Source organism: Molossus molossus, unplaced genomic scaffold, assembly GCF_014108415.1.
Source record: "Molossus molossus isolate mMolMol1 unplaced genomic scaffold, mMolMol1.p scaffold_m16_p_2, whole genome shotgun sequence".
NCBI lineage: Eukaryota > Metazoa > Chordata > Mammalia > Chiroptera > Molossidae > Molossus > Molossus molossus.
The window spans coordinates 38,181,425-38,194,215 of NW_023425355.1; positions in this window are offsets into that span (position 1 = coordinate 38,181,425).

The following is a 12,791-nucleotide window of genomic DNA, read 5'->3' on the forward strand; positions in this document are numbered from 1 at the left end:
AGCATAGAGCCCATCCATTTAAATGTTTCAATTCAATGGATTTTAGTATATTCACAGAGTTGTGCATCCACATATATAGTTTTGAAACACTTTCATGACCCCCAAAAGAAGCTCCATATCCATTAGTAGTCACTTTTCATCCCCATCCCCTCCATCTTAGCCCCTGGAAATTAACAAACTACTTTTTGTTTCTATGGATTTGACTATTCTAGAGATTTCAAATAAATGAAGTCATACAATATGTGTACTTTTGTGTCTGCCTTATTCACTTAGCATAATGTTTTCAAGGTCCCTCCATGCAGTAGCATCTATCAGTACTTCCTTCTTTTTTATGGCTGAAAAATATTCCATTATATGAATATACTATATTTTGTTTATCCAGTCATTAATTGATTAACATTTGGGTTGTTTACACCTTTTGATTATCATGAATAATGCTGCAATGAGCATTTGTGTACAAGTTTTTGTGTGAATGTATGTTTTAATTTCTCTCGGTAGAATTTCTGGGTTATATGGTAACTCCATATTTAACTTTTTGAAGAACTGCGAGATTGTTTCCCACCTGGCTTCATTATTTTAAAATGCCATCTGCAGCCCTGGCCAGTTTGGCTCAGCGGTTAGAGCGTCGGCCTGCGGTCCGGAGAGACCCGGATTCGGTTCCCGCTAAGGGCACGTACTTCGGTTGCAGTTTGTCCCCGGCCCTGGTTGGTCGTGCGGGTGGCAGCCACTTGATGTGTCCCTTCACGTTGATGTTTCTCTCTCTCTCTCTCCCTCCCACTCTATCTGTACAAAAAAAAAAAAATGCCATCTGCAGTATATGAAGTTTCCAATTACCTGCCAACACTTGTTTTTATCTTAAAAAAAAAAAAATTACTGGAGCCATCCTAGTGGGTGTGAAGTGGTATCTTGTGGTTTTTATTTGCATTTTGCTAATGTCTAACAATGTTGAACATCTTTTCATGTGCTTATCAGCCATTTGTATATATATATATTTTGGAGAAATATTTATTTAAATTCTTTGCCCATTTTTAAATAAAATTATTTGTCTTATTGAGTCAAAGGAATTTTTAATATATTCTGCATACTAGTCCCTTACCAGACATATTATTTTCAAATATTTTATTTCATTCTGTAGGCTGACTTTTCACTCTCTTAATAGTATCTTTTGAAGCAAAAAAAAAAAAATGTAATTTCAATATAGTTCAATTTATCATTTTTTCTTTTGTTGCTAATACTTTTAGTATTATATTTAAGAATCCATTGACAAATACAAGATCATAAAGAGTTACGCTTAGGTTTCCTTTGGAGTTCCATAGTTTCAGCTTCTACATTTCAGTATTTGATCCATTATGAGTTAACGTTTATATATAGTGTGAGGAAGGGGTCCAAATTCATTCTTTTCCATGTGGATATCCAGTCATCCCAGCAACATTTGTTGAAGACTTCTTTCCCAATTGAAAAGTCTTGGCACTCTTGTCCTGGCTGGTTTGGCTCAGCGGTTAGAGCATTGACCCAAGGACCAATGAGTCACAGGTTCAATTTGGTCAAGGGCACGTACCTCGGTTTCACTTCCTCTCAGGCCCTGGTCAGGGTCATGCAGGAGGCAACCAGTCAATGTCCACATCTATGTTTCTCTCTCTCTCTCACTCTCTCCCTCCTTCCCAATCTATCTGAAGATAAATGCAAAACTGTCCTATGGTGAGGATTAAAAAAAGAAAATCTTGGCACTCTTTCAAAAAAACAAAAAATAAATTAAAAAATAAATGTTTAGGATTTATTTCTGGACCTTCAATTCTATGTCATTGATCTATATGTCTATCCTTCTACCAGCAAAACCTTCTCTCCATTACTGTAGCTTTGTAGTGATTTTTGAAACTGGGAAGAATGAGTCTTCTAAATCGGTTCTTCTCCTTTTTAAAAAAAAAAAATTATCCTATTTTCATTTTTTTCTATTTGTTGTTGAAATATTTATTAATTTATTTTTGTTACAGATGATTCTCCTTTTTCCCCCAAGACACCCTCCTCCCGATCCCACCCCCCTCCCTCAGCATTTCTGTCTATGTCCATTTGTTATACATACGTGCATGTAAGTTCTATGGTTTATCTCATCCCTCCCTCCCGCCACCCTCATCTGAGGTTTGTGAGTCTGACCCCTACTCCATTCTATGTCTCTGGGTCTATTTTGTTCATGAGCTTATTGTCTTCCTTATAATGCACAAATAAGTGAGATCATGTGGTATGTGTCTTTCTCTGGTTGGCTTATTTCACTTAGCATAATGCCCTCCAGGTTTTTCCATGTTGTCTCAAAGGATACGAGATCATTCTTACAGCTGCATAGTATTCCATTGTGTTTATGTACCACAGCTTTTTTATCCACTCACCTATTGATGGACATCTATGCTGTTTCCAGATATTAGAAATTGTAAATAGTGCTACTATGAATATAGGGGTACATGTATTCTTTCTGATTGGTGTTTCAGGCTTTATAGGATATATTCCCAGAAGTGGGATCCCTGGGTCCAATGGCAGTTCAATTTTTAATTTTTTGAGGAAACACCATATCGTTTACCATAGTGGCTGCACCAGTCTGCATTCCCACCAGCAGTATACTAGAGTCCCCTTTTCTCTACACCCTCACCAGCACTTGTTTGATGATTTGTTGATGGCAGCCATTCTGGCAGGTGGGAGGTGATACCTCCTAGTAGTTTTAACTTGCATCTCTCTGATGATTAGTGATGTGGAGCATTTTTTCATATGTCTTTTGGCCATTTGTATGTCCTGTTCAGAGGGGTGTCTATTCAGGTCCTCTTCCCATTTTTTAATTGGGTTCTTTGTCTTCCTTTTTGTTGAGTTGCATGAGTACTCTATGTATTTTAGAAATTGACTCCTTCTCTGATGTATCCTTGGCAGTTATGCTCTCCCATATAGTGGGTTCCCTTTCCACTTTGATGCATGTTTTGTTTTTTTTTTGCTGTGCAGAAGCTGTATAGTAGTGCCATGTATTAATTTTTTTCCTTTGTTTCTCTTGCCTTAGGCATTATAGCAGTGGAAATTATGCTGCATGTGATGTCTGAAATTTTGTTGTCTACATTTCCAGCTTGGCTTTTTATGAATTTACAAGTCACATATAAGTATTTTTAATTTTATTCTTGTGTATGGTGTAAGATGGTGGTCTAGTTTAATTTTTTTGCATGTAACTGTCCAATTTTCCCAGCACCATTTATTAAAAAGGCTATCTCTACTCCACTGTATGTTCTTGCCACCTTTGTCAAATATTAATCGAGCCTAATGTCTTGGGTCAATTTCTGGGTTCTCTGTACTGTTTCATTAATCTATATGCCTGTTCTTGTTCTCGTACCAGGCTGTTTTGCTTATGGTGGCTTTGTAGTAAAACCTGATGTCTGGTATTATAATCCCTCCTACTTTGTTCTTATTTTTCAAGATTGTTGTGGCTATTCGGGGTCTTTTTGGGTTCCATATCAACTTTTGAAGTACTTGTTCTAGTTCTGTGAAATATGTCATTGGTTTTTTGATGGGGATTGTATTGAATCTATAGATTGCTTTGGGTAGTATGGATATTTTAATAACGTTAATTATTCCAATCCATGAACAAAGTATTTGCTTGCACTTCTATACATCTTCCTCTATTTCTTTTTTCAATATCCTGTAGTTTTCTGCAACTAGGTCCTTTACTTCTGTGGTTAAGTTTATTCCTAGGTATCTTAATTTCTTTGCTGCAATGGTAAATGGGATTTTGTTTGTTTGTTTGTTTGTTTGTGCCCCTAGCGGGAACCAAACCTGGGACACTTTGGTCCGCAGGCTGATGCTCCAACTGCTGAGCCAAACCTATCAGGGCTGTATTTGTTTTCTTTAAGTTTCTTTTTCTGTGAGTTCATTATTGGTGTATAAGAATGCCATTGATTTCTTGATATTAATTTTGTATCCTGCTACTTTGCCAAATTCGTTCATTAAATCTAGTAGATTTTTAATGGAGTCTTTAGGGTTTTCTATATACAAAATCATGTCATCTGCGAATAATGACAGTTTCACTTCCTGCTTGCCAGTTTGGATCCCTTTATTTTTTCTTCATGTCTAATTGCTGTGGCAAAGATTTCCAGTACTATGTTAAATAAGAGTAGTAAAAGTGGGCATCCCTTTCTTGTTCCTGTTCTTAAGGGAAATGATTTTAGTTTTTGCCCATTGACTGCTATGTTGGCTGTAGGTTTTTCATGTATAACCTTTATTATGTCAAGATATGATCCCTCTATTCCCACGGTGCTGAGCATTTTTATCAGAAATGGGTGCAGAATTTTCTTGAATGCTTTTTCAGCATCCATTGTTATGATCATATGGTTTTCATCTTTCATTTTCTTTACATGGTGTTTCACATTTATTGATTTGCAAATATTGTACCAGCCTTGCATCCCTGGGATGAATCCCACTTGATCATAATGAATACTTTTTTTAATGCATTGCTGGATCCAATTTGCTAGTATTTTGTTAATGATATTTGCACCTTTGTTGATCAGATCAGTGATATTGGCCTGTGGGTTTTTTGGTTTTTTTTTTTTTTTTTTTTTGCTTTGTAGTGGTTTTGGAGTTAGAATTATGCTGGCCTCACAAAACGAGTTTGGAAGTCATCCTTTTTCTTGAATTTTTTGGACTAGTTTGAGGAGAACGGGTGTTAGTTGTTCTTTGAATGTTCAGTAAAACTCCCCTGTGAAGCCGTCCTGGCACAGACTTTTGTTTGCTGGGAGATTCTTGATTACATCTTCAATTTTCTTAGTTGTTATTGGTCTGTTCAAGTTTTCTTTCTTTTTCGGTTCAGTTTTGGGAGACTGTGTATTTCTAGAAATTTATCCATTTCACCTAGATTGTCCAATTTGTTGGCGTAAAATTGTTCATAGTATTTATTAATGATCCTTTGTATTTCTGTGATGTCAATTGTTACTTCTCTTTTGTTTCTGATTTTGTTTTCTTGGATCCTCTTTCTTTGTTTTTTTTTTGATGAGTCTAGTTAAGGGTGCATCAATCTTGGTTGTCTTTTCAAAGAACCACCTGTTTGTTTCATTGATCTTTTGAATTGGTCTTTTTAGTCTCTATGTTTTTATTTCTGCTCTGATCTTTACTATTTATTTCCTTCTACTTGCTCTGGGGTTTTCTTTATGTTTCTTTTCTAGTTCTTTAAGTTCTGCGGTTAGAGAGTTAATTAAACATTTTTCTTGTTTCTTGAAATAGGCCTGTAATGCTATGAATTTTCCTCTTAAAACTGCTATTGCTGTGTCCCATAAATTTTGTGTTGTGTGTTTCTTTCATTGGTTTTCAGGAAGTGTTTACTTTCTTCCTTGATCTCATTGTTAACCTATTCATTGTGTAATAACATGCTGTTTAGTCTCCATGTGTTTAAATATTTTTGTGTGTTTTTGTTGTAATTGATTTCTAATTTCATACCATTGTGATCTGTGAAAATGTATCATATGATTTCAGTCTTCTTTAACTTGTACAGACTTAGTTTGTGCCCTAACATGTGGTCTGTTTTTGAGAATGTCCCATGTGCACTTGAGAAGAATGTGAATTCCCTAGTTTTGGGGTATAATTCTCTGTAAATATCTGTTAGATCCATTTGATCTACTGCATCATTTAGAGTCTGTGTTTCCTTGTTAATTTTTTTTCTAGAGGATCTACCCAGTGCTGTCAGTGGGGTGTTGATGTTTCCTGCTATGATTGTATTGCTGTCAGTTTCTCCTTTGAAGTTCTCCAGAAGTTTTAAAATATATTTTGGTGCCCCTATGTTGGGTGCATATATGTTTACCAAGGTTATATCTTCCTGTTGGATAGATCCTTTCAATATTGTGTAGTGGCCTTTGTCTCTAGTTTTGGCCTTCATTTTGAAGTCTATTTTATCACATATGAGTATTGCTACCCCTGCTCATTTTTTTCTTTCCATTTGCTTGAAAGATTTTTTTCTGTTCCTTCACTTTCAACCTATGTGAGTTGTTTTGTTGTGAGGTTGGTCTCTAGTAAACAAAATATATATATAAGGCATCTTTATCCAATCAGCTACTGCATGTCTTTTGATCAGAGCATTTAATGCATTTACATTTAAGGTTATTATTGATATATACTTATTTATTGCCATTTTTGTTTTTTGTGGTTATATTTTCCTTCCTTTTTCTCCTACTAATTACAGTATTCCTTTTAGCATTTCTTGCAGTCCTTGTTTGGTGCTAATATATTCTCTTAGCCTTTTTTTTTTGTCTGGGAAGCTCCTTATTCAGCTTCTATTTTGAATGATAGCCTTGCTGGATAGAGTAGTCTTGGGTTCATTGTTTTTCATTACCTTGATTGTTTCATGCCATTCTCTTCTGGCATGTAGTGTTTTTGTTAAGAAGTCAAATGATAGCCTTATGGGGGTTCCTTTGTAGGTAAGTTGTTGCTTATCTCTTGATGCCTTTATTTTATCTTATTTATTTATTTATTTTTTAATCCTTACTCGAGGACATTTTTCCTTTTTTTTTTTTTCAGATAGAGTGGGAGGGAGAGAGAGAAAGAGAGAGAAACGTCAACGTGAAAGGGACACATCGAGTAGTTGCCACCCACATGACCCAACCAGGGTTGGGGATAAACTGCAACCAAGGTACATGCCCTTAGCAGGAACCAAACCCAGATCTCTTGGGACCGCAGGTTGATGATCTAACTGCTGAGCCAAACTGACTAGGGCTCTTGATGCCTTTAGGATTCTCTCTTTGTCTTTGATTTTTGGCATTTTAATTATTATGTGTCTTGGTGTGGGCCTGTTTTGGTTCTTCTTACTTGGGGTTTTCTGTGCTTCTTGTACTTGTACGCTTTTTTTGTTCACCAAGTTAGTGAAGTTTTCTGTCACTATTTCTTCAAATATATTCTCTAACCCTTGCTCATTTTCTTCTTCTTCTGGCACTGCTGTGATGTGGATGTTGTTACATTTTATATTGTCTCACAGTTCTCTTATGCTGTCTTCCTTTTTTTTAATTGTTTTTTTCTTTTTGGTTCTCTGACTGGGTGATTTTTTTCTACCTTATCTTCTAATTCACTGATCCAATTCTTGGCTTCCTCTACTCTGCTGGTTATTCCTTCTAATATGTTTTTAATTCTACTATGCCATTCTTCATTTCTACTTGGTGGTTTTTCATTTCCAATTGGTTAATTTTCAATGTTTCTATATCTTAACTCATGCTGTTGAGTTTCCTCATTATCATCAATCTGAACTCTACCTTTGATAACTTGCTTAACAGCATTTCATTTTTCTCTTCTTCTGATAGAGTTCTCTTGTTCTTTCACTTGGGATTTGTTTCTTTGTTTCACCATCTTGGTTATCTCAGTGTGTTTTGGAGCCTGCCAAATTTTCCCTGTGGTTGTTGGTATATTGCCTGTCATAGCTCTCTCAACTGGGTTTAGATGAGTGTGGGAGAATGCACGCTAAACACCGCTGTCAAATCTTACTTTCCTGGGTAGATTTCCAAGCCCAGGAAAGGTTCATTTATCCTCTAGCTTTCAGCCTGGAGGCTATTAGTCTCAGTTACTTGATGAGCCTTGAGTTGTAGCCCTCAACTGAATCTGGTTCCTCCTTTTTAAAGTTTTTTTTTTTTTAATCTAATTTGGTACCCTTGCATTTCCATATTATTTCAGGATCATCTTGTTAATTTCTGCAAGCTTTGATTTTTATTGGGCTTGCATTGAATGTCGATCAATTGGAGGAGTATTAATATCATAGCAATATTAAGTCTTTCAATCCTTGAACATGGGATTTCTCTCCAAATATTAAAGTATATTTTATTTTCTTTCAACCATGCGTTGTAGTTTTCAGAGTATAATTTTTCACTTCTTTAATTAAATTTATTTCTACGTGTTTTATTTCTTTGATGCTATTGTAGATGGAATTATTTTATTAATTTTAATTTTTGGATTTTCCCTTGTATAGAAACATAACTTATTTTTGTATATTGATCTTCTACCCACAACCTGGCTGAACTTGTTTATTAATTCTAATAGTATTTTTATTGAATTTCTTAGTATTTTCTATATAAAATAGTCCCTCCATCCGTGTTTTCTCTTTCTGAAGTTTCAATAACCAGTGATCAACTGTTGACCGAGAATATTAAATAGAAAATTCTAGAAATAAGCAGTTCATTAATTTTAAATTGTGGGTCAATCAAAGTAGCCTGATGAAATCTTGCACCATCCTGCTCTGTCCCACCTGAGACATCCCATTGTTCAGAATATCAGAGCTGTAGATGCTACCGACCAATTAGTCACTGAGTAGCTGTCTGAGTTATCAGATTGACTGTTGTGGTATCAAGTGCTTTTTTTTAAAGTAACCCTTATTTTACTTAAACATATCTACAAAGCAAAAGTAGTGACTCTAGCAATTCCAATATGCCTAAGAGAATCTATAATGTGTTTCTTGTAAGTGAAAAGGTATCATGTATAGGAAAAACATACTATTTATAGAAGTTGATACTATTTGTTATTTCTGGCATTCACTGGTGGTCTTGGTATGTATCCCCAGTGAATTAGCAGGGGGATACTGTGTAAAATTATGTTATCTGCAAATATATATTTTTACTTCTTCCTTTTTGATCTGGGTGCATTTTATTTCTTTTTGTTGTCTAATTGTTTAATTGTTTTGGCTAAATCCTCCAGTACAATGTTGAATAAAACTGTTGAGAGCAGACATTCCTGTCTTGTTCCAGATCTCAGGGGAAAGCTTTCAGTCTTTCACCATTAAGTATGATGTTAGCTGTAGGTTTTTCATAGATGTCCTTTATTAGGTTGAGGAAGTTCTGTTCTATTTTTAGTTTGGTGACTTTTTCTTTTTTTTTCACGAAATGTTGGATTTTGTCAAATGCCTTTTCTGTGTCTAAAGAAAGCATCACGTGTGTGTGTGTTTTTGTTTTCGTTTTTGTTTCTTTGCCTTACATGCTGTTGATATGGTGTTCTACATTAATTAATTTTGATTGTTAATCCCATTCGGTTATGGTGTATAATTTTAAAAAATGTTGATGTGTCACTCTGCTAGTATTTTGTTGAGATTGTTTGCATCTATATTAATAAAAAATATTGATTTAAGTCTCCCTGTGGTGTCTTTGTCTGGTTTTGCTTTCAGGATAATACTACCTCATAAAATGAATTTGGAACTTTACTTCCTTTTCTGTATTTAGGATAAGTTTGAGAAAATTTGGGGATTAATTCTTCTTTAAAAGTGTGCTAGAGTTCACAAGTGAAGCCATCTAGTTTTGGACTTTTCTTTATTGGGAGGTTTTGTTTTTGTTTTTTAATTCTCAACTTGCTCTTGTTACTTGTTATATGTCTACTGCAATTTGCATTATTTTGAGTCAGTTTTAGTAGTTTGTGTGTTTCTAGGAATTTGTCCATATCAACTACATTATCTAATTTGTTGACATACAATTGTTCATAATATTTTTTCTAAATTTTTTCTGTAAATTCTATAGTAATCATCCCTCTTTCATTTAAAAAATTAATTGTATTGGAGTAACAATGGTTAATAAGATCATATAGATTTCAAGTGCACATTTGATACACTGTCTGTATATTGCATTGTGTGCCACCACCCAAAGTCAAATCATCTTTTGTCACCATGTATTTGTCCCTCTTTACATTTCTGATATTAGTAATTTGAGTTTTCTCAGCCAGTCTTACTAAAGGCTTGCCAATTTTGCTGTTCTTTTCAAAGCAGTAACTTTTGCTTCATTAACTTGCTCTGCTGTTTTTCTATTTTCCATTTCAGTTATCACTGCTGTAAACTTTATTTACTTTCCTATGTTTGCCTTGGATTTAGTGTGCCATTGTAGATTTTTTCCCCAAATTTTATTAATTTATTTTTGTTACAAATGTTTCTCATTCCCCCCCCCCCAGACATCCTCCTCTCCATCCTCCCCCCTACCCCCCTGGCATTGTTGTCTATGTCCATCGGTTATGCGTACATTCATATAAGTTCTTTGGCTCATTTCATCCATCCCTGCCACGCACCATACTCTGAGGTTTGTCAGTCTGAACCATATTACTTTCTAGGTCTCTGAGTCTGTTTCATTCTTCAGCCCACCTTGTTCAATATATTCCACAAATAAGTGAGATTATGTGGTATTTGTCTTTCTCTGATCGGCTTATTTCACATAGCATAATACTTCTGAGGTCAGTCCATGTTGTCTCAAAAATAAGAGTTTTTTTTTTTTAGAGGTGCATAGAATTCCATTGTATATATCTACAACAGCTTTTTCATCCACTCTTGTAATTATGGACTCTGGGCTGTTTCCAGATCTTAGCAATTGTAAATAGTGCTGCTATGAACATAGGGGGACATATATTCTTCCAAAGTGGTATTTCAGGCTTCTTCGGATATATTCCTAGAAGTAGGAGCACTGAATCAAATGGCAATTCAATTTTTAATTTTTTGAGGAAACAACATCCTGTTTTCTATAGTGGCTGCACCAGTCTGCATTACCACCAGCAGTGTACTAGAGTCCTCTGTTCTCCACAACCTCGCCAGCACTTGATGGAGGCCATTCTGGCAGGTGTGAGATGATACCTCATGGATGTTTTAATGTGAATCTCTCTGATGATTAGTGATGTTGAGAATTTCTTCATATGTCTCTTAGCCATTTGTATGTCCTGTTTGGAGAGTTGTCTATTTAGTTCCTCTGCCCATTTTTTAATTGGGTTCTTTGTCTTCTTTTTGTTGAGCTGTATGAGCACTCTATATATTTTTTAATTAACCCCTTATCTGATGTATCATTGGCAATTATACTCTCCCATATTTTGAGTTCCCTTTCCATTTTGATGGTTGTTTCTTTTGCTGTGCAGAAACTTTTTATTTGATATAGTCCCATGTGTTCATTTGTACCTTTGTTTCTGTTGCCTTAGGTGATGTGTCAGTAAAAATTCTGCAGCGTATGATGTCTGAGATTTTGTTGCCTATATTTTCTTCAAGAATTTTTATGGAATCACGAGTCACATTTAAGTCTTTTATGCATTTTGAGTTTATTCTTGTGTATGGTGTAAGTTGGTGGTCTAGTTTTTTTTTTTTTTTTTCTTTTTCTCTCTCTCTTTTTTTTTTTTTTTTTTTGCATGTAGTTGTCCAATTTCCTTAACACCATTTATAGAAGACGCTGTCTTTACTCCATTGTATGCTCTTGCCACCTTTGTTGAATATTAATTGAGCATAAAGTTTTGGGTTAATATCTGGGTTCTCGGTTCTATTCCATTGATCTATATGCCTGTTCTTGTGCCAGTACAGGCTGTTTTGATTACAGTCGCTTTGTAGTATAAACTGATATCTGGTATTGTGATCCCACCTACTTTGTCCTTCTTTTTCAAGATTGCTGTGGTTATTTGGGGTCTTTTTTGGTTCCATATGAACTTTTGAAGTATTTGTTCTAGTTATGTGAATATGTCATTGGTATTTTGATGGGGATTGCATTGAATCTATAGATTGCTTTGGGTAATATGGCCTTTATTATGTTGAGATATGATCTCTATATTCATTAGCGTTCCTTAGCGTTTTTATCAAAAATGGGTGTTGGATTTTGTCAAATGCTTTTTCAGCATCTATTCATATGATCATATGGTTTTTATTTTTCCTTTTGTTTCTGTGGTGTATCACATTTATTGATTTGCGAATATTGTACCAGCCTTGCATCCCTGGGATGAATCCCACTTGGTCATGGTGAATAATTTCTTTGATGTAAAGCTGGATCCGATTTGCTTATATTTTGTTCAGGATTTTGGCATTTATGTTTATCAGGGATATTGTCCTATAGTTTTCTTTCTGTGTAGGGTCTTTTACTCATTTTGGTATTAGAATTATGCTGGCCTCATAAAACAATTTGTAAAGTCTTCCTTCTTCTTGAATTTTTTGAAATAGTTTAAGGAGAATGGGTAATAGTTCTTTTCTGACTGTTTGGTAAAACTCCTCCATGAAGCCATCTAGGCCTGGGCTTTTGTTTGCTGGGAGAGTCTTGATTACATCTTCAATTTCCTTACTTGTTATTGATCTGTTCAAGTTTTCTGTCTCTTCCCAGTTTAGTTTGGGGAGACTATATGTTTATAAAAATTTGTCCATTTCCCTTAGATTGTTGAATTTGTTGCCATATAAGTGTTCATAGTAGTTGTTAAGGATGTTTTGTATTTCTGTGGTGTCTGTTGTTACTTCTTTTTTTTCATTTCTGATTTTGTGTATTTGGGTTCTTTCTCTTTGTTTCTTGGTGAGTCTAGCGAAGGGTCCATCAATCTTGTTTATCTTTTCAAAAAAACAGCTCTTTCTTACATTGATCCTTTAAATTGTTGTTTTGGTCTCTGTGTCATTTATTTCTGTTCTGATTTATTTCCTTTCTTCTACTTTCTCTGGGATTTTCTTTTTGTTTGCCTTCTAATTCTTTAAGTTGTGAAGTTAGTGTATTAGAAAATTTTCTTGTTTCCTTAGGTAGGCCTACAGTGCTAGGAACTTTCTCTCAGAACTGCTTTTACTACATACCATAGATTTTGTGTTGTTGTGTGTTCATTTTCCTTGGTTTCCACGAAGTTTTTAATTTCTTTTTTGATCTCCTCAGTAACCCATTTATTGATTAATAACATGCTATTTAGCCTCCATGTGTTCAAATGTCTTTGCATGTTTTTGTTGCAATTGATTTCTAGTGTAATGCCATTGTGATCTGAGAAGATGCTTGATAAGATTTCAATCTTCTTGAACTTGTAGAGACTTAGTTTGTATCTTATCATGTGGTCCATCTTTGAGAATG